The following is a 22,128-nucleotide window of genomic DNA, read 5'->3' as shown; positions in this document are numbered from 1 at the left end:
AAAACAAACAGCAAATGCATCCAACAAATGTGTAGAGTCACAAGCTTGATGTAATCACTGTGTGCTATGAATTTGGGACCAAATACATAGAAGTGAATTTGTTCCAATACTTTTGGTCCCCTAAAATGGGTGACTATGTATAAAAAGTGCTGGAATTTCTAAACAATTCACCTGATATGGATGAAAATACCCTCATGTTAAAGCTGACAGTCTACACTGTAGCCCTTTCCTGCAGTCAAATTACCTAGTGGCCTCATGGGTGGAATGTTATTAATATTCTTCATAATTATATCGTTAATAAAATAAAATAAATGTATTACGCCCAAAATCCGATGTTTCTATGTCAAACAGTTTTGTTATATTTCAGTCTTCTGTGATGTATATAAAGTGTAATATTGGGATGCAAACTCAAAATGTAATGAATTCCAACTCTATATCTGACATGGTACAGGTGTCTTCTTTTTTTAAGCCCATAACCATGTGTTTGAGGTGTATACTTTTGTTTCAAAGTAGATTTGTTTAAGACTACCCAGAAACACTCTGTGTGGCCCTGATATAGCCCACTGGGGTTAAAGGTTAGCCTCATAGTCATTGTATCATTTCAGATCCAAAGTGCTGGTGTACAGAGCCATAACAACAACACATTGTCACTGCCCCAATACTTTTGGAGCTCACTGTAGATGGATCTCTAGCATTGTTCTTTTAAAAACCGGCTGTTACCCATAATCCACTAGACTAGAGGACATTGATCTACATTTTATTGATCTCGCTCTCTTTGTACCATCACCTTTCTCTTTTCTCTTTTCTCTCGCTATCTCTCTCTCTCTCTCTCTCCTCTATCTCTCTCTCTCTCTCTCTCTCTCTCTCTCTCTCTCTCTCTCTCTCTCTCTCTCACACTCTCTCTCCTCTCTCTCTCTCTCGCTCCCTCTCTCTCTATCTCTCCTCAAATCTCTCTCTCTCTCGCTCTCCCTCTCTCTCTCTCTCTCCTCTCCTCTCTCTCCATCGCTCTCTCAGGTCTGACAGCTGCTGCTCTTGCTGAGGCCATGAAGAACAAGAAGATCAAGTTGGAGGTGATGGGGGGTTACCATAGTAACCACCACCTGCATCATCATCATGGGACAGACGGACAGAACGGAGGAGACCACCACAACTCCTCCAGTCTGGGTGAGTCAACATGAAACCCTGTTATTACGTTATCATTACAGTCAATGGACCATTGTCAGTTTCATCACAATGCTGGCCCTCTAGGCTTTGAGTTAGAGGTGGAATGTAAGTCTTCAAACAGTTGGACAGATACACTATGTATATATATATATATATATAAATACACTGAGTGTACAAAACATTAAGAACACCTACTCTTTCCATGACAGACTGACCAAGTGAATCCAGGTGAAAGCTATGATCCCTTATTGATGTCACTTGTTAAATCCACTTCAATCAGTGTAGATGAAGGGGAGGAGACAGGTTAAAGAAGGATTTTTAAGCATTGGGACAATTGAGACATGGATTGTGTATGTGTGCCATTCAGTAGGTGAATGGGCAAGACAAAATATTTAAGTGCCTTTGAACGGGCTATGGTAGTAGGTGTCAGGCGCACCGGTTTGGTCAAGAACTGCAACGCTGCTGGGTTTTTCACACTCAACAGTTTCTCATGTGTATCAAGAATTGTCCATCACCCAAAGGATACCCAGCCAACTTGACACAACTGTGGGCAGCATTGGCGTCAACATTGGCCAGCATCCCTGTGGAACGCTTTCGATACCTTGTAGAGTCCATGCCCAGAATAATTGAGACTCTTCTGAGGGCAAAAGGGGGTGGGGTGCAACTCAATATTAGGAAGGTGTTGTTAATGTTTTGTACACTCAGTATAGAATATATATATATATATATACATAGCATCTGACTGCACCCACGTGGTATCTTGGCAGCCGTCCCACTGTGTGACTGTGTCTCAATGATCATGTCAACAGTACAACTACTGGTCTTGATTAGACAGGATATGACATCATCACTGAATCCTTTGAAAGATTGGAGAAAAAAACCAGATAAATCAATTTCCTAATTTACTGGTTCAAGACAAGGTTTTAAGATGAAATGCTTATGTACTGCTTATGAATGAGGTATGTATGGGTTATGAATGTGTTATGACGTTGTTATGAAGATACCCTTCCCTTCTAAGATTTACTCCATGTTGGTGCCAAAACTGTAACTTCCAATAACAGAGACTGCCTGTCCTTCTGCCTCTGGAACTGAACTGGCAATAAAACAGCTTCACCTGAAAGAGAGAGACAGAACAGAAGATAAAACAAGAAAATTAAGAAATCAATAGTTTTCTCTGTCATTTAGGATCTTGAATGCAAACGATGGCTGTGTATTGATCTGGTGCACGATGCCCGGGCGGATATTGGCTGGTTAAAACACCATCGGTATGTTGAGACAGATGACAGGGATTATCAAAGCCTGAACAGAATCACAAATCAACCTGGTTTATGACGTGGCTTAAGCACAACGAGTGTGGGGTGTGTGTGTGTGTGTGTGTGTGTGTGTGTGTGTGTGTGTGTGTGTGTGTGTGTGTGTGTGTGTGTGTGTGTGTGTGAGCACAGGCAGCATTGAAGACGACAAAGGATCATGGCAGCAAATGCCTCCTTCAGCCCACTGTATTACAGTAAGATAAACCAGTAAACTAGTTTTAAATAGCTAACAATGGAGAGACGGACCATGTGCGTCACCGGTTGGCTTCTGTTAGAAATAACAGCTAATGTTCAAAGTGAACTGACAGAGCCAGTAACACATGCACACACACACACACACACACACACACACACAGACACACACACACACACACACACACACACACACACACACACACACACACACACACACACACGCACGCACGCACACACACACACACACACACACACACACAGACAGACACACAGACACACACACACACACACACACACACACACACACAGACACCCAGCTGTTATCTCTTTCTGGATGCTGATCTTTAATTAGCCTGTTTACGTCCTTTCTAAAAACAGACCCTCTTTGTGAAAAGATATGCTGTGTGTGTTTCTGTGGGTGTTTATGTGTGTGTGTTTAGGTTAGCCTCATAGTCATTGTATCATGAGCCTGGATTCGAACCAGGATCTCTAGTGGCACAGCTAGCACTGCGATGCAGTGCCTTAGACCACTGCGCCACTCGGGAGCATGATCCTAATTACATGATCCCAATTCTAACTCCACTAGCACAGTTACATGATCCCAATTCTAACTCCACTAGCACAGTTACATGATCCCAATTCTAACTCCACTAGCACAGTTACATGATCCCAATTCTAACTCCACTAGCACAGTTACGTGATTCCAATTCTAACTCCACTAGCACAGTTACGTGATTCCAATTCTAACTCCAAGACGGCTGCGATTTGAAATAAATAAAAAGTAGATTGTGCTGATTTACTGCCACATTGAACCCTGTCGCGCACCGTAGTTTAAGAACTCTGGGTAGTGCTAGTATCTGAATAGTATCTGAATTCCTCCACCTTTATGCACATCCCCCATTATGCTGTATGATGAATTCCTCCATCTTTATGCACATCCCCCATTGTGCTGTATGATGAATTCCTCCATCGTTATGCACATCCCCCATTATGCTGTATGATGAATTCCTCCATCTTTATGCACATCCCCCATTATGCTGTATGATGAATTCCTCCATCTTTATGCACATCCCCCATTGTGCTGTATGATGAATTCCTCCATCTTTATGCACATCCCCCATTGTGCTGTATGATGAATTCCTCCATCTTTATGCACATCCCCCATTATGCTGTATGATGAATTCCTCCATCTTTATGCACATCCCCCATTATGCTGTATGATGAATTCCTCCATCTTTATGCACATCCCCCATTGTGCTGTATGATGAATTCCTCCATCTTTATGCACATCCCCCATTGTGCTGTATGATGAATTCCTCCATCTTTATGCACATCCCCCATTGTGCTGTATGATGAATTCCTCCATCTTTATGCACATCCCCCATTATGCTGTATGCTGAATTCCTCCACCTTTATGCACATCCCCCATTGTGCTGTATGATGAATTCCTCCACCTTTATGCACATCCCCCATTATGCTGTATGATGAATTCCTCCACCTTTATGCACATCCCCCATTGTGCTGTATGATGAATTCCTCCATCTTTATGCACATCCCCCATTATGCTGTATGATGAATTCCTCCATCGTTATGCACATCCCCCATTATGCTGTATGCTGAATTCATCCATCGTTATGCACATCCCCCATTATGCCGTATGATGAATTCCTCCACCTTTATGCACATCCCCCATTATGCTGTATGATGAATTCCTCCATCTTTATGCACATCCCCCATTATGCTGTATGATGAATTCCTCCATCGTTATGCACATCCCCCATTATGCTGTATGATGAATTCCTCCATCTTTATGCACATCCCCCATTATGCTGTATGATGAATTCCTCCATCGTTATGCACATCCCCCATTATGCTGTATGATGAATTCCTCCATCTTTATGCACATCCCCCATTATGCTGTATGCTGAATTCCTCCATCGTTATGCACATCCCCCATTATGCTGTATGATGAATTCCTCCACCTTTATGCACATCCCCTATTATGCTGTATGATGAATTGGTGAAATATTCAAATCAATTTTCTCCTCTATATAGCCAGCCTAGATGCCCAGAATGTTTGGCTTTCATTTGATTGATTTAAGTAGATGTGAGATGATGGGAGGTACAACTTGTCTGGTTATGTGTATTGTCTCTCTCACTCCCCCCCCCTCTCCCCCCCCCCTCTCTCTCTCCCTCTCTCTCTCTCTCTCTCTCTCTCTCTCAATTCAATTTCAATTTCAATTCAATTTAAGGACTTTATTGGCATGGGAAACGTATGTTAACATTGCCAAAGCAAGTGAAGTAGATAATAAACAAAAGTTAAATAAACAATAAATATTAACAGTAAACATTACACTCAGAAGTTCCAAAAGAATAAAGACATTTCAAATGTCATATTATGTATATATACAGTGTTGTAACGATGTGCAAATAGTTAAAGTACAAAAGGGAAAATAAATAAACATAAATATAGGTTGTATTTACAATGGTGTTTGTTCTTCACTGGTTGCCCGTTTCTTGTGGCAACAGGTCACAAACCTTGCTGCTGTTATGGTACAATATGGTATTTCACCCAATAGATATGGGAGTTTATCAAAATTGGATTTGTTTTTGAATTCTTTGTGGGTCTGTGTAATCTGAGGGAAATATGTGTCTCTAATATGGTCATACATTTGGCAGGAGGTTAGGAAGTGCAGCTCAGTTTCCACCTCATTTTGTGGGCAGTGTGCACATAGCCTGTCTTCTCTTGAGAACCAGGTCTGCCTTCGGCGGCATTTCTCAATAGCAAGGCTATGCTCACTGAATCTGTACATAGTCAAAGATTTCCTTAATTTTGGGTCAGTCACAGTGGTCAGGTATTCTGCCACTGTGTACTCTCTGTTTAAGGCATTCTAGTTTGCTCTGTTTTTTTGTAAATTCTTTCCAATTTGTTAAGTAATTATATTTTTGTTTTCTCATGATTTGGTTGGGTCTAATTGTGTTGTTGTTGTTGTTGTTGTTGTCCTGGGGCTCTGTGTGGTTTGTTTGTGTTTGTGAACAGAGTCCCAGGACCAGCTTGCTTAGGGGGCTCTTCTCCAGGTTAATTTCTCTGTAGGTGATGGCTTTGTTATGGAGGGTTTGTGAATCGCTTCCTTTTAGGTCTGCTCTGCATGCATTATTTGGTGTTTTACGTTGTACACAGAGGATATTTTTGCAGAATTCTGCATGCAGAGTCTTCATTTGGTGTTTGTCCCATTTTGTGAATTCTTGGTTGGTGAGCGGACCCCAGACCTCACAGCTATAAAGGGCAATGGGTTCTATAACTGATTCAAGTATTTTTTTCCAGATCCTAATTGGTATGTCGAATTTTATGTTCCTTTTGATGGCATAGAAGGCCCTTCTTGCCTTGTCTCTCAGATCGTTCACAGCTCTGTGGAAGTTACCTGTGGAGCTGATGTTTAGGCCAAGGTATTTATAGTTTTTGTGTGTTCTAGGGCAACGGTGTCTAGATGGAATTTGTATTCGTGGTCCTGTCAACTGGACCTTTTTTGGAACACCATTATTTTTGTCTTACTGAGATTTACTGTCAGGGCCCAGGTCTGACAGAATCTGTGCAGAAGATCTAGGTGCTGCTGTAGGCCCTCCTTGGTTGGTGACAGAAGCACCAGATCATCAGCAAACAGAAGACATTTGACTTCAGATTCTAGTAGCGTGAGGCCGGGTGCTGCAGACTGTTCTAGTGCCCTCGCCAATTCGTTGATATTTACAGTATGTAGAAGAGGGTGGGGCTTAAGCTGTGGAAAGAAATGTGTGTGTTTTTTTTCAATTTTAACCGCACACTTGTTGTTTGTGTACATGGATTTTATAATGTTGTATATTTTCCCCCCAACACCACTTTCCATAAATCTGTATAGCAGACCCTCATGCCAAATTGAGTCGAACACTTTTTTGAAATCAACAAAGCATGAGAAGACTTTGCCTTTGTTTTGTTTTGCTTGTTTGTCAATTAGGGTGTGCAGGGTGAATACGTGGTCTGTCGTACGGTAATTTGGTAAAAAGCCAATTTTACATTTTCTCAGTACATTGTTTTCACTGAGGAAATGAACTAGTCTGCTGTTAATGATAATGCAGAGGATTTTCCCAAGGTTGCTGTTGACGCATATCCCATGGTAGTTATTGGGGTCAAATTTGTCTCCACTTTTGTGCATTGGGGTGATCAGTCTTTGGTTCCAAATATTGGGGAATATGCCAGAGCTGAGGATGATGTTAAAGAGTTTAAGTATAGCCAATTGGAATTTGTGGTCTGTATATTTTATAATTTCATGTAGGATACCATCAACCCCACAGGCCTTTTTGGGTTGGAGGGTTTGTATGTTGTCCTGTAGTTCATTCAATGTAATTGGAGAATCCAGTGGGTTCTGGAAGTCTTTAATAGTTGATTCTAAGATTTTTATTTGATCATGTATATGTTTTTGCTGTTTGGTTCTTTGTTATAGGGCCAAAAGGATTGGAGAAGTGGTTTACCCATACATCCCAATTTGTAAGTTGCTAAATGATGAAAATGTAAATGTAATCTCCGTTTTGGATAGATAACTCTTCGTGTTGTTGTTTGTTTAGAGTTTTCCAATTTCCCCAGAAGTGGTTAGATTCTATAGATTGTTCAATTACATTCAGCTGATTTCTGACATGCTGTTCCTTCTTTTTCCGTAGTGTATTTCTGTATTGTTTTAGTGATTCACCATAGTGAAGGCGTAGGCTCAGGTTTTCTGGTTGGATAGGTTTCTCAATTTCTTTCTTAGGTTTTTGCATTGTTCATCAAACCATTTGTCATTGTTGTTAATTTTCTTAGGTTGTCTGCTTGACATTTTTAGATTTGATAGGGAAGCTATTTTTACTGCCACGTTTACACCTTCACTATTACAGCGAAACATTTTGTCCAGGAAATTGTCTAGAAGGGATTGAATGTGTTGTTGCCTAATAGTTTTGTTGGTAGATTTCCACACTACTTATGCACATCCCCCAATCTGTAGCATTTCTTAATATTATTCAGTTCCTTTGGCTTTGATGCCTCATGATTGAGCATAGCTCTGTTCAGGTAGAGTGTGATTTTGCTGTGGTCTGATAGGGGTGTCAGTGGGCTGACTGTGAACCCTCTAAGAGACTCTGGGTTGAGGTCAGTGATAAAGTAGTCTACAGTACTACTGCCAAGACATGAGCTATAGGTGTGCCTACCGTAGGAGTCCCCTTGACGCCTACCATTGACTATGTACAGTTGAAGTCGGAAGTTTACATACACCTTAGCCAAATACATTTAAACTCTGTTTTTCACAATTCCTGACATTTAATCCTAGTAAAAATGCCCTGTCTTAGGTAAGTTAGGATCACCACTTTATTTTAAGAATGTGAAATGTCAGAATAATAGTAGAGAGAATGATTTATTTCAGCTTTTATTTATTTCATCACATTCCCTGTGGGTTAGAAGTTTACATACACTCAATTAGTATTTGTTAGCATTGCCTTTAAATTGTTTAACTTGGGTCAAACGTTTCGGGTAGCCTTCCACAAGCTTCCCACAATAAGTTGGGTGAATTTTGGCCCATTCCTCCTGACAGAGCTGGTGTAACTGAGTCAGGTTTGTAGGCCTCCATGTTCACACACACTTTTTCAGTTCTGCCCACACATTTTGTATAGGATTGAGGTCAGGGCTTTGTGATGGCCACTCCAATACCTTGACTTTGTTGTCCTTAAGCCATTTTGCCACAACTTTGGAAGTATGCTTGGGGTCATTGTCCTTTTGGAAGACCCATTTGCGACCAAGCTTTAACTTCCAGACTGGTGTCTTGAGATGTTGCTTCAATATATCCACATAATTTTCCTTCCTCATGATGCCATCTATTTTGTGAAGTGCACCAGTCCTTCCTGCAGCAAAGCACCCCCACAGCATGATGCTGCCACCCCCGTTCTTCACGGTTGGGATGGTGTTCTTCGGCTTGCAAGCACCACCTTTTTCCTCCAAACATAACGATGGTCATTATGGTCAAACAGTTCAATTTTTTTTTCATCAGACCAGAGGACATTTCTCCAAAAAGTACGATCTTTGTCGCCATGTGCAGTTGCAAACCATAGTCTGGCTTTTTTATGGCGGTTTTGGAGCAGTGGCTTCTTCCTTGCTGAGCAGCCTTTCAGGTTACGTCGATATAGGACTTGTTTTACTGTGGATATAGATAATTTTGTACCTGTTTCCTCCAGCATCTTCACAAGGTCCTTTGCTGTTGTTCTGCGATTGATTTGCACTTTTCGCACCAAAGTACGTTCATCTCTAGGTGACAGAACGCGTCTCCTTCCTTAGCGGTATGACGGCTGCGTGATCCCATGGTGTTTATACTTGCGTACTATTGTTTGGAAATTGCTCCCAAGGATGAACGAGACTTGTTGAGGGCTACAATTTTTTTTCTGAGGTCTTGGCTGATTTCTTTTGATTTTCCCATGATGTCAAGCAAAGAGGCACTGAGTTTGAAGGTAGGCCTTGAAATACATCCACAGGTACACCTCCAATTTACTCAAATTATGTAAATTAGCCTATCAGAAGCTTCTAAAGCCATAACTTCATTTTCTGGAATTTTGCAAGCTGTTTAAAGGCACAGTCAACTTAGTATATGTAAACTTCTGACCCACTGGAATTGTGATACAGTGAATTATAAGTGAAATAGTCTGTAAACAATTGTTGGAAAAATTACTTGTGTCATGCACTGTCACACCCTGGCTCTGGGGACTCTAATATGTTGAGCCAGGGTGTGTAGAGTCTATGTGTTTTGGTTCTACGTTCTATTCTAGTATTGTGTTTCTATGTTGGCCAGTGTGGTTCTCAATCAGAGGCAACGAGTATCAGCTGTTGCTTGTTGTCTCTGATTGGGAGCCATACTTAAGCAGCCAGTTTTCCCACAGTGTTTGTGGGATCTTGTTCCTTTTGGTTTGTTAGTACCGTTGGACTTCACGTATCGTTTGTTGTTTTGTTTATCGTGTGTACACTTAAATAAAGTAAGATGTACGAATATCACGCTGCGCCTTGGTCCTCCTCCTTCGACGATCGTGACATGCACAAAGTAGATGTCCTAACCGACTTGCCAAAACTATAGTTTGTTAACAAGAAATTTGTGGAGTGGTTGAAAAACGAGTTTTAATGATTCCAACCTAAGTGTATGTAAACTTCAACTGTACATACCCAGCGTGCAACAGAGCTGCAGGAGTTGTGACCCGTTTTGTTGGTTATGTTGTCGTAGTTGTGTCTAGGGGGGCATATGGGAGAGGGAATGCTGTCACCTCGCTCTCTCTCTCTCTCTTTCTCTCTCTCTCTCTCTCTCTCTCTCTCTCTCTCTCTCGCTCTCTCTCTCTTTCTCTCTCTCTCTCTCTCTCTCTTACTCTCTCTCTGTGTCAGGTTTAATCTTATAAAGGCTAATGTGACCTTTGGAAAGGGAAGATCAGACATGATCTGAAAAGACAGCAACACAATGGCACAAATACGATCTATGATTAATTACGATGTGTGTGTGTGTGTGTGTGTCAGAGCGTGCACTACACAATCGGTTAGTACTGTTTAATGCCTCCTTCAATCAACAGTGGGGATGTCACTTGGCTAGCACTTACTCACTTAAAACCAATCTCTTTCTCTGTGTGTGTCGCCCAATTCCACTACCTCCACCTCTCTCTCTCTCTCTCTCTCTCTCTCTCTCTCTCTCTCTCTCTCTCTCTCTCTCTCTCTCTGTCTCCATCTATCTCCTATCTCTCTCTCTATGTCTCCATCTATCTCCTCTCCCATTTCCCTGCTAGCTATCATGTTAGGTGGCATTGGGGTGTGTGGCAGTTTCTTTTATATGGAATAATCTGTAGAAGGATGTGCAGTCTCAAAATGGCCTTTCCCTCTGAACATTTTTACGACACTGCACTTTTTTTCAACCCAAGTGTTCACACAGAGACACAAACCTTAGGTACCAGTTCCTTACACTTGCCAATGATTTTCCGGAACTCAAATATTATTTTCATATCATCAGGAATTCCCCATTGTTATTAATCTCTACCAAGTGTATCAATCTCACCCCTGATGGAGGTCGCTGCTGCCTAATGCTCCAACCTGGACTCAGGGGCTGACATAACATATTAAAGGTACATTCGGAACACCCCAATTAGTATGATATGTTACGTTTCGTATGGTATTTATTAATTTGTGGATGTCCATCATCCATTTCGTATGATGTGTTACGATTTACAATTCATATGATATATTACGAATTGCAATTCGCACAATATAATATATTACACATTTTCAAAGTTGCTACTTAGCTAAAATGCTAAAGTTGTCCGTGATGAGATTCGAACACGCAACCTTTGGGTTGCTAGATGTTCGCGTTTTACGCCTACCCATCCACCCCGACCAACCACCCTACTTTCGTTTTTGCTTTTTGTCTTATGTAACCATACCAAACGTAACATATCATACTAACCTAGGTGTCCCAGATCTACCTTTACTATGTTATGTTACGTCTAGTCTAGTGTGTGTGTGTGTGTGTGTGTGTGTGTGTGAGTGTGTGTGTGAGTATGTGTGTTTGTGAGTGTGTGTGTGTGTGTGTGTGTGTGTGTGTGAGAGAGTGTGTGTGTGTGTGTGAGTGTGTGTGTGTGTGTGTGTGTGTGTGTGTGTGTGTGAGTGTGTGTGTGTGTGTCTGCTGAATGTATAGCATCTCCATATACCAAGGCCTAAACATTTCCCGTTTGCGTCAGTATTACCTGTGTTGATGGTTCTGCCTGCAGTAGTCCTAACCCCACTACCACCTGTGTTGATGGTTCTGCCTGCAGTAGTCCTAACCCCACTACCACCTGTGTTGATGGTTCTGCCTGCAGTAGTCCTAACCCCACTACCACCTGTGTTGATGGTTCTGCCTGCAGTAGTCCTAACCCCACTACCACCTGTGTTGATGGTTCTGCCTGCAGTAGTCCTAACCCCACTACCACCTGTGTTGATAGTTCTGCCTGCAGTAGTCCTAACCCCACTACCACCTGTGTTGATGGTTCTGCCTGCAGTAGTCCTAACCCCACTACCACCTGTGTTGATGGTTCTGCCTGCAGTAGTCCTAACCCCACTACCACCTGTGTTGATGGTTCTGCCTGCAGTATCCCTAACCCCACTACCACCTGTGTTGATGATTCTTCCTGCAGTATCCCTAACCCCACTACCACCTGTGTTGATGGTTCTGCCTGCAGTAGTCCTAGCCCCACTACCATTATTATGAGCCGTCCTCCCCTCAGCAGCCTCCTGTGATGTGTGTGTTTTGTTTGTGTCGTAACCATGAGCGATAAAACAATGTTAAACGTTAATCATTGTTAATTATAGGGTGAGCTGCACGGTAAACAAACACACAGCATTTGGCCTGTTTTTCCATAGAGCCACCCACTTCCTCCTCACCATGTCTAAATCACTACACAGACACACGCACACACACACACACACATTCATACGCACGCACACACACACACACACACACCACTACAAAGAGCATGAACAGACCAAACACATTAACTACATTAACCAAGCATCCATTAGCGTCTGTCCCACCTTAACGTGGGAAAGAGAAGGCCATCAACGGCCAAGCTGAGGTTTCTCTGAGGTTTCTTTTAGTTTAGGAACTCTAGAACATACATAGGCTACACATACTGTTGGCTGGAAGTACTGTGTTACTGTTGGCTGGAAGTACTGTGTTACTGTTGGCTGGAAGTACTGTGTTACTGTAGGCTGGAAATACTGTATTACTGTTGGCTGGAAGTACTGTATTACTGTTGGTTGGAAGTGCTGTGTTACTGTTGGCTGGAAGTACTGTATTACTGTTGGCTGGAAGTACTGTGTTACTGTAGGCTGGAAATACTGTATTACTGTTGGCTGGAAGTACTGTATTACTGTTGGTTGGAAGTGCTGTGTTACTGTTGGCTGGAAGTACTGTATTACTGTTGGCTGGAAGTACTGTGTTACTGTAGGCTGGAAATACTGTATTACTGTTGGCTGGAAGTACTGTATTACTGTAGGCTGGAAGTACTGTATTACTGTTGGCTGGAAGTACTGTATTACTGTAGGCTGGAAATACTGTATTACTGTTGGCTGGAAGTACTGTATTACTGTTGGCTGGAAGTACTGTATTACTGTAGGCTGGAAGTACTGTATTACTGTTGGCTGGAAGTACTGTATTACTGTTGGCTGGAAGTACTGTATTACTGTTGGCTGGAAGTACTGTGTTACTGTTGGCTGGAAGTACTGTATTACTGTTGGCTGGAAGTACTGTATTACTGTAGGCTGGAAGTACTGTATTACTGTTGGCTGGAAGTACTGTATTACTGTTGGCTGGAAGTACTGTATTACTGTAGGCTGGAAGTACTGTATTACTGTAGGCTGGAAGTACTGTATTACTGTTGGCTGGAAGTACTGTATTACTGTTGGCTGGAAGTACTGTATTACTGTAGGCTGGAAGTACTGTATTACTGTTGGTTGGAAGTACTGTGTTACTGTTGGCTGGAAGTACTGTATTACTGTTGGCTGGAAGTACTGTATTACTGTTGGCTGGAAGTACTGTATTACTGTTGGTTGGAAGTGCTGTGTTACTGTTGGCTGGAAGTACTGTATTACTGTTGGCTGGAAGTACTGTATTACTGTTGGCTGGAAGTACTGTATTACTGTTGGCTGGAAGTACTGTGTTACTGTTGGCTGGAAGTACTGTGTTACTGTTGGCTGGAAGTACTGTGTTACTGTAGGCTGGAAATACTGTATTACTGTTGGCTGGAAGTACTGTATTACTGTTGGTTGGAAGTGCTGTGTTACTGTTGGCTGGAAGTACTGTATTACTGTTGGCTGGAAGTACTGTGTTACTGTAGGCTGGAAATACTGTATTACTGTTGGCTGGAAGTACTGTATTACTGTTGGTTGGAAGTGCTGTGTTACTGTTGGCTGGAAGTACTGTATTACTGTTGGCTGGAAGTACTGTGTTACTGTAGGCTGGAAATACTGTATTACTGTTGGCTGGAAGTACTGTATTACTGTAGGCTGGAAGTACTGTATTACTGTTGGCTGGAAGTACTGTATTACTGTAGGCTGGAAATACTGTATTACTGTTGGCTGGAAGTACTGTATTACTGTTGGCTGGAAGTACTGTATTACTGTAGGCTGGAAGTACTGTATTACTGTTGGCTGGAAGTACTGTATTACTGTTGGCTGGAAGTACTGTATTACTGTTGGCTGGAAGTACTGTGTTACTGTTGGCTGGAAGTACTGTATTACTGTTGGCTGGAAGTACTGTATTACTGTAGGCTGGAAGTACTGTATTACTGTTGGCTGGAAGTACTGTATTACTGTTGGCTGGAAGTACTGTATTACTGTAGGCTGGAAGTACTGTATTACTGTAGGCTGGAAGTACTGTATTACTGTTGGCTGGAAGTACTGTATTACTGTTGGCTGGAAGTACTGTATTACTGTAGGCTGGAAGTACTGTATTACTGTTGGTTGGAAGTACTGTGTTACTGTTGGCTGGAAGTACTGTATTACTGTTGGCTGGAAGTACTGTATTACTGTTGGCTGGAAGTACTGTATTACTGTTGGTTGGAAGTGCTGTGTTACTGTTGGCTGGAAGTACTGTATTACTGTTGGCTGGAAGTACTGTGTTACTGTAGGCTGGAAATACTGTATTACTGTTGGCTGGAAGTACTGTATTACTGTAGGCTGGAAGTACTGTATTACTGTTGGCTGGAAGTACTGTATTACTGTAGGCTGGAAATACTGTATTACTGTTGGCTGGAAGTACTGTATTACTGTTGGCTGGAAGTACTGTATTACTGTTGGCTGGAAGTACTGTATTACTGTTGGCTGGAAGTACTATATTACTGTTGGCTGGAAGTACTGTATTACTGTTGGCTGGAAGTACTGTGTTACTGTTGGCTGGAAGTACTGTATTACTGTTGGCTGGAAGTACTGTATTACTGTAGGCTGGAAGTACTGTATTACTGTTGGCTGGAAGTACTGTATTACTGTTGGCTGGAAGTACTGTATTACTGTAGGCTGGAAGTACTGTATTACTGTAGGCTGGAAGTACTGTATTACTGTTGGCTGGAAGTACTGTATTACTGTTGGCTGGAAGTACTGTATTACTGTAGGCTGGAAGTACTGTATTACTGTTGGTTGGAAGTACTGTGTTACTGTTGGCTGGAAGTACTGTATTACTGTTGGCTGGAAGTACTGTATTACTGTTGGCTGGAAGTACTGTATTACTGTTGGCTGGAAGTACTGTATTACTGTAGGCTGGAAGTACTGTGTTACTGTTGGCTGATAGTACTGTATTACTGTTGGCTGGAAGTACTGTATTACTGTAGGCTGGAAGTACTGTATTACTGTTGGCTGGAAGTACTGTGTTACTGTTGGCTGGAAGTTGTGTATTACTGTTGGCTGGAAGTACTGTATTACTGTAGGCTGGAAGTACTGTATTACTGTTGGTTGGAAGTACTGTGTTACTGTTGGCTGGAAGTACTGTATTACTGTTGGCTGGAAGTACTGTATTACTGTTGGCTGGAAGTACTGTATTACTGTTGGCTGGAAGTACTGTATTACTGTAGGCTGGAAGTACTGTATTACTGTTGGCTGGAAGTACTGTATTACTGTAGGCTGGAAGTACTGTATTACTGTTGGCTGGAAGTACTGTATTACTGTTGGCTGGAAGTACTGTATTACTGTTGGCTGGAAGTACTGTATTACTGTAGGCTGGAAGTACTGTATTACTGTTGGCTGGAAGTACTGTATTACTGTAGGCTGGAAGTACTGTATTACTGTTGGCTGGAAGTACTGTATTACTGTTGGCTGGAAGTACTGTATTACTGTTGGCTGGAAGTACTGTGTGTATCCATACATATTTTACATGATTGGCATTGTCTGTATTTCTGCCCTGTAAGGTTGTATTTGTAGTTGTTAGATGAGCAACCATGGCCACATTTGTTAGGAATTATGCTGATGTTTAAAGACTAGGCCAGACAGGGAGAAAATATATAATGTAATTAGCTGGGTCCTATAGCAACCAATATCCCATTCCTCCATTCCTCCAGCATCCGTTCATCTCTTTCCATTCAGGAGGATATCTTTTGTTTTTATTTCTGGTCGGGTTGAGGGAGGGTGAGGGAGGGTGAGGGAGGGAGGGAGGGAGGGAGGGAGGGTGAGGAAGGGTAAATTGCAAAAGGCATCCAGACAAACCGCTGCACATATGTGTAATCCACCTAATTTAGTAAAAGCTCTTTAATTTGTTTCTTTTCTTAATTTCTTTCATTCTTTCTTTCTATTTCTTTCTTTTTCTATCTCGTCTTTGGGGACTTCTTTTTGTTTGCACACATTCTATTATATTTGGGACATTGTGTGGAATTTGGTCCAAGTTTAGTGTCTTTGTGTTTGGAATTACTCAGCGTTCTGTTGGCACGGCGACAGAACGTCATTAGCTCTCTTTTGTTTCACATCCCTCTGTTGTTTTATTTTGTTTTTGTTTTATTGAATGTTCAATATTTAGATCATTCCCTTCTCTCCCCTGTGGATTGGTTTATGCATCTAAAATAGTTATATTTCAACAGCACACAGGGGTGAAATAGTGGGTGTGATACACAGGGGTGAACTAGTGGGTCTGATACACAGGGGTGAACTAGTGGGTCTGATACACAGGGGTGAACTAGTGGGTCTGATACACAGGGGTGAAATAGTGGGTCTGATACACAGGGGTGAACTAGTGGGTCTGATACACAGGGGTGAAATAGTGGGTCTGATACACAGGGGTGAAATAGTGGGTCTGATACACAGGGGTGAAATAGTGGGTCTGATACACAGGGGTGAACTAGTGGGTCTGATACACAGGGGTGAACTAGTGGGTCTGATACACAGGGGTGAAATAGTGGGTCTGATACACAGGGGTCTTGTTTGACTGGCTTTTATATTCTAGCTGTTTGTCTATTTGAAATTGAAATGAGCAAAAGCTAACACAATATTCTGGTGTAATTCTGTATATTATGCGTTTCCTATGTAGGTTTAGGTATTGTATTCTGGAAATCCAGTACATAGAACACTGTAACCTGCCCAAACAATGTCCTTCATGTCTGTTATTTCTGTTCATCTAAATGAAGGCCTCATTGTGGATGATTGTCTTCAGTGTGTTTCTGAGACAGACTGTAGCTCAATGACAGCTGAAACACATCACAGGCTCAGTCTGTCCCGTCACAGACAGATGGGACCCTTCAGAGCCTCATAACTGATGGGGGTTCTTCTGACCAGGGTTTGGCTTCGGTCCAAACACACACACACACACACACACACAAACACACACTCACAGCTCTGTAGTGTTTTAGTTAGAGGGGGTTAATGTTCTGGGACCTTCTCTGAGGTCTGTCTGTTTATTGTCAGCACTTTCTACTGAGCTCTTCCAGACATCATGATATAAAGTGACAGTCGAAGGAAGACAGAAAAGTCTAATGTAAATCTCCATAAACAGGTCTCCACCAGAATAATGATTAGGAATGTGGAAACAGATTATTATTATTATTACTTTTACCATAATATGTGGCTTCCTCCTTTTGAGTGATCTCTCTAATAGTCTGCTAGCGTAGTTCCAGTGGAAGGAAAGGGTCTTGTTTTTCCCACATCATCCAACCATTCAATTCAGTCTAATTAGTCCATTTTACTTTCTCTTTTCCAGTGTCCAGTAATGATCCTAGAGCTCTTCACAAACAGCTTCTCATTTGAACATCTTTAATCCAGTAATGGTCCTAGAGCTCTTCACAGACAGTTTCTCATTTGAACATCTTTAATCCAGTAATGGTCCTAGGGCTCTTCACAGACAGCTTCTCATTTGAACAGCTTTAATCCAGTAATGGTCCTAGAGCTCTTCACAGACAGCTTCTCATTCGAACATATTTAATCCAGTAATGGTCCTAGAGCTCTTCACAGACAGCTTCTCATTTGAACATCTTTAAGCTTTTTATTCAAGAGAATAAATGGTCAGAATGTGAAGTGGAGGAGCTAATAACCTTTATTCTCAGACACCCGTCCTCCTCCTCCTCCTCCTCCTCCTCCTCCTCTCCTCCATTTTTCCTCCTCCTCTTCTTCCTCTCCTCCTCCCCCTCCACCTCCTCCTCTCCCCCTCCTCCCCCTCTTCTCCCCTCCTCCTCCTCCTCTCTCCCCTTCTCCTCCTCTTCTCCCCCTCCTCCTCCCCCTCCTCCTTCTCCTCCGCCTCCTCCTCCACCTCCTCCTCCTCCTCCTCCTCCTCCTCTTCCTCGTCATCTTCCTCCATTTTTTCCTCCTCCTCTTCTTCCTCCTCCTCCTCCCCCTCCACATCCTCCTCTCCCCTCCTCCTCCTCCTCCTCCTCCTCCTCTCCCCCTTCTCCTCCTCTTCTCCCCCTCCTCCTCCTCCTCCTCCTCCCCCTCCTCCTTCTCCCCCTCCTCCTCCTCCCGCTCCACCTCCTCCTCTCCCCCTCCTCCTCCTCTTCTCCCCCTCCTCCTCCTCCTCCTCCTCCTCCTCCCCCTCCTCCTCCCCCCCCCCCCCCCTCCTCCTCCACCTTCCCCTCCTCACTCAGAGTATGACAGAGGGACAGAGGAATGGAACTGGGTGTCCATTTCAGGATCATCAACAAAGGGTCTTTTTAGGGATTTCACCCGGAAGAAGAAAAAACAGCAAAGCGAGATGGAGATGGAGTGAGATGTACAGTAGAAGTTGGAAGTTTACATACACTTAGGTTGGAGTCATTAAAACTCGTTTTTCAACCATTCCACACATTTCTTGTTAACAAACTATAGTTTTGGCAAGTCGGTTATGACATCTACTTTGTGCATGACACAAGTAATTTTTCCAACAATTGTTTACAGACAGATTATTTCACTTATAATTCACTGTATCACAATTCCAGTGGGTCAGAAGGTTACAAACACTAAGTTGACTGTGCCTTTAAACAGCTTGGAAAATTCCAGAAAATGATGTTATGGCTTTAGAAGCTTCTGATAGGCTAATTTACATCATTTGAGTCAATTGGAGGTGTACCTGTGGATGTATTTCAAGGCCTACCTTCAAACTCAGTGCCTCTTTGCTTGACATCATGGGAAAATCAAAAGAAATCAGCCAAGACCTCAGAAAAAAAATTGTAGACCTCCACAAGTCTGGTTCATCCTTGGGAGCAATTTCCAAACGCCTGAAGGTACCACATTCATCTGTACAAACAATAGTACGCAAGTATAAACACCATGGGACCACGCACCCGTCATACCACTCAGGAAGGAGACGCGTTCTGTCTCCTAGAGATGAACGTACTTTGGTGCGAAAAGTGCAAATCAATCCCAGAACAACAGCAAAGGACCTTGTGAAGATGCTGGAGGAAACAGGTACAAAAATATGTATATCCACAGTAAAATGAGTCCTATATCGACATAACCTGAAAGGCCGCTCAGCAAGGAAGAAGCCACTGCTCCAAAACCGCCATAAAAAAGCCAGACTACGGTTTGCAACTACACATGGGGACAAAGATCGTACTTTTTGGAGAAATGTCCTCTGGTCTGATGAAACAAAAATAGAACTGTTTGCCCATAATGACCATCGTTATGTTTGGAGGAAAAAGAGAGTTCTTGCAAGCCGAAGAATACCATCCCAACCGTGAAGCACGGAGGTGGCAGCATCATGCTGTGGTGGTGCTTTGCTGCAGGAAGGACTGGTGCACTTCACAAAATAGATGGCATCATGAGGAAGGAAAATTATGTGGATATATTGAAGCAACATCTCAAGACACTAGTCAGGAAGTTAAAGCTTGGTCGCAAATGGTTCTTCCAAATGGACAATGACCCCAAGCATACTTCCAAAGTTGTGGCAAAATGGCTTAAGGACAACAAAGTCAAGGTATTGGAGTGGCCATCACAAAGCCCTGACCTCAATCATATAGAACATTTGTGGGCAGAACTGAAAAAGCGTGTGTGAGCAAGGAGGCCTACAAACCTGACTCAGTTACACCAGCTCTGTTAGGAGGAATGGGCCAAAATTCACCCAACTTATTGTGGGAAGCTTGTGGAAGGCTACCCGAAACGTTTGACCCAAGTTAAACAATTTAAAGGCAATGCTACAAAATACTAATTGAGTGTATGTAAACTTCTGACCCACTGGGAATGTGATGAAATAAATAAAAGTTGAAATAAATAATTCTCTCTACTATTATTCTGACATTTCACATTCTTAAAATAAAGTGGTGATCCTAACTGACCTAAGACAGGGCATTTTGACTAGGATTAAATGTCAGGAATTGTGAGAAACTGAGTTTAAATGTATTTGGCTAAGGTGTATGTAAACTTCCGACTTCAACTGTATTTTCTGTACTGTGATGGCTCTGTTTCAAAGAGTCCATATCAGATGTTCTTATATGACCTTCCACACTGTGTTTAAATGTTTTTTCCCTGTTTGTTCAAGCGTTATCATGTCCCCAGAGATGTTGGGTTTTGGGATGTTGAGCATCACAACTTGTGCTCTGGAAATCTGGTTTCACAAGTCAAACAGCATTCTGTCTGGTCTAGTTTCCTGAGTGTGACAATATAATGGTCTATACTCCACCCTCTAATGTATGTTGTGCTGCCACACAGCTAAATAGAAAACCATCTCTCTCTCTCGATCTATCACTCTCTCTCCCTCCCTCCTCCCCCCCTTTCTCTCCTTCCCTCTCTCAGGTCTGGAACACCTGCCGTTCATGATGATGTCACACCCCCTGATCCCTGTCAGTATGGCCCCTGCCTCTGTCTCCATGGCGATGAGTCAGATGAACCACCTCAACACGTTAGCCAGCATGGCCTCTGCTGCCCAGGTCCACCACTCTACCCTCTCCTCCCGCGGCCGCATGGTCACCTCTGTTATAAAGGTATGTTAGCATGGAGGTCACCTCTGTTATAAAGGTATGTTAGCATGGTCACCTCCATTATAAAGTATGTTAGCATGGTCATCTCCGTTGTAAAGGTATGTTAGCATGGAGCTCACCTCTGTTATAAAGGTATGTTAGCATGGTCACGTCCGTTATAAAGGTATGTTAGCATGGTCACCTCTGTTATAAAAGTATGTTAGCATTGTCACCCCTGTTATAAAGGTATGTTAGCATGGTCACCACCTTTATAAAGGTATGTTAGCATGCTCACCTCCGTTATAAAGGTATGTTAGCATGGTCACCTCTGATATAAAGGTATGTTAGCATGGTCACATCCGTTATAAATGTATTGATGTTGACGTGTGTTTTCACTCACTATGGTGTTGTTCTTCATTCTAGGAGTGTGTTCGGGACAGTCCGTCTCCAGCTCCCTCTCTGGAGGACGGGAGGAGGTCTGGGAGTCACCTGTCATCTCGTCACAGCAGCAGCGTCTCCAGCTCCCCAGCACACACAGAACACTCTGCAGACAGGACCCGTACGTACACTAACCCTAACCCTAACCCTAACCCTAACCCTAACCCGTACGTACACTAACCCTAACCCTAACTCTAACCCTAACCCAGCACACAGAACACTGCTGACAGGACCCGTACGTACACTAACCCTAACCCTAACTCTAACCCTAACCCAGCACACAGAACACTCTGCTGACAGGACCCGTACGTACACTAACCCTAACCCTAACTCTAACCCTAACCCTAACCCTAACCCTAACCCTAACCCAGCACACAGAACACTCTGCTGACAGGACCCGTACGTACACTAACCCTAACCCTAACTCTAACCCTAACCCAGCACACAGAACACTGCTGACAGGACCCGTACGTACACTAACCCTAACCCTAACTCTAACCCTAACCCAGCACACAGAACACTGAAGACAGGACCCGTACGTACAGTACTCCATCTTTACTGTCTTTCCAGCCTCGTCTGGAATCAGATTATGAGTCCAGTTAGGGGAAAGCAAGTTTCTTTTCATCAAGCTAGCCACTATGTTCACCTCCTCTCTAAAGTGTGGTGCATACTGTGTGTTCCAGATGTGCACCAGAACGGCCTGTCCTCCAGCCATGCCCTGTTGGGCCTATCTCCCAGTGCTCTGCCGGGTCCTAAAGAAGGAGATGTGGCCACCCTGGACTCTGGCCACGAAGCTAAGAGGAACCATGCTGAGAGAGGTAGGATCATCCTTTTCTTTCTCTTGTTCTTGATTGTTCTCTCTCTCTCTGCCTCTCTGTCTCTCTGTCTCTCTCTCTCTCTGTCCCTCTCTCTCTCTCTCTCTCTCTCTGCTCTCTCTCTCTCTCTCTCTCTCTCTCTCTCTCTCTCTCTCTCTCTCTCTCTGTCTCTCTCGCTATCTCTCTCTGTCTCTCTCTGTCTGTCTGTCTGTCTGTCTGTCTGTCTGTCTGTCTGTCTGTCTGTCTGTCTGTCTCTCTCTCTCTCTGTCTCTCTCGCTATCTCTCTCTGTCTCTCTGTCTCTCTGTCTCTGTCTCTCTCT

General features: G+C 43.0%; 1 pseudogene across 1 annotated transcript in view; it reads left to right on the top strand.

The window, feature by feature from the left end:
- The window catches only part of LOC311116462 (dachshund homolog 1-like), a 42,966-nt pseudogene extending 21,155 nt beyond the window's left edge, over window positions 1–21,811 (top strand). The window contains exons 3-6 of the transcript XR_014615482.1: window positions 1,015–1,164; window positions 20,392–20,579; window positions 20,979–21,114; window positions 21,677–21,811. The product of XR_014615482.1 is annotated as a dachshund homolog 1-like (transcript). The remainder of the gene's footprint in view (window positions 1–1,014; window positions 1,165–20,391; window positions 20,580–20,978; window positions 21,115–21,676) is intronic.
- Window positions 21,812–22,128: the final 317 nt, after the last annotated feature.

This window comes from Coregonus lavaretus (genome assembly GCF_964263955.1).
Source record: "Coregonus lavaretus genome assembly, contig: HAP1_SCAFFOLD_2008, whole genome shotgun sequence".
Taxonomy (NCBI): domain Eukaryota; kingdom Metazoa; phylum Chordata; class Actinopteri; order Salmoniformes; family Salmonidae; genus Coregonus; species Coregonus lavaretus.
The sequence above is the reverse complement of the archived record's forward strand: the minus strand, read 5'-3'. Positions and strand labels throughout refer to the sequence as shown.